The sequence below is a fragment of the Electrophorus electricus genome, chromosome 4 (genome assembly GCF_013358815.1).
Source record: "Electrophorus electricus isolate fEleEle1 chromosome 4, fEleEle1.pri, whole genome shotgun sequence".
NCBI classification, from domain to species: Eukaryota; Metazoa; Chordata; class Actinopteri; order Gymnotiformes; family Gymnotidae; genus Electrophorus; species Electrophorus electricus.
Genome location: NC_049538.1, coordinates 476,939 through 477,500, shown reverse-complemented (window position 1 = coordinate 477,500; position 562 = coordinate 476,939). Strand labels below are relative to the sequence as shown.

The window sequence follows — 562 nt, the reverse complement described above, 5'->3', positions numbered from 1 at the left end:
CGGAGGAACCGGGCAGTCAACCGGAGTGGAAGATTTAGTTCCCCCCCGCAGGACGTCTGCATGCGCGCGGTGAGAGCCGTATATCCGCGCGCGGGAGAAAGGTGCCGCAGCATTTTTCTGTATATCTGTGCGTTTGAAGGGACACTAGGAGAAAGACGCTCTGACGAGACACGCGCGTCTTTTCTCTTTTCTTTTTTTATATACACAGAACTGCTTTTTGTTCCTGATTTTTTCATTTAAGGGGGTAATGGAAGGGGGGGGGGGTGTTCGTTTGATCACATGATTACAATTCACCTGAGATACAACAAAGGGAGCAAAGAGAAGGAAAGCTGGAATGAGAAAGAGAGGGAGAGCGCGAGACAGAGAGATGCACTCATGGTTAGGATTCCCTTATCAGAGTCAACATTCATGGATAATGAAAAAGGCAGTGATTTTTGGAGAAAAGAGGGAGGGCGTCGTGAGATGGAAATACAAGGGGTTATTGTTAAGCAGAACAGCGCGTGTGTTTGTGTGCGTTAGGCCCGTCTTCTGCCTCGTCTCTTCTTTCTGTATTTTCTGCAAA

General features: G+C 48.0%; 1 long non-coding RNA gene across 2 annotated transcripts in view; it reads right to left on the bottom strand.

Moving 5' to 3' along the window:
* The window catches only part of LOC118241259, a 29,414-nt gene extending 29,072 nt beyond the window's left edge, over nucleotides 1-342 (bottom strand). The window contains exon 1 of one of the 2 annotated variants that reach the window (XR_004775941.1): nucleotides 1-342. This exon is cut by the window's left edge and continues 27 nt beyond it. This is a non-coding gene — a long non-coding RNA (uncharacterized LOC118241259). The other variant, XR_004775940.1, reaches the window with a different exon arrangement.
* Between the last annotated feature and the right edge of the window lie 220 nt (nucleotides 343-562).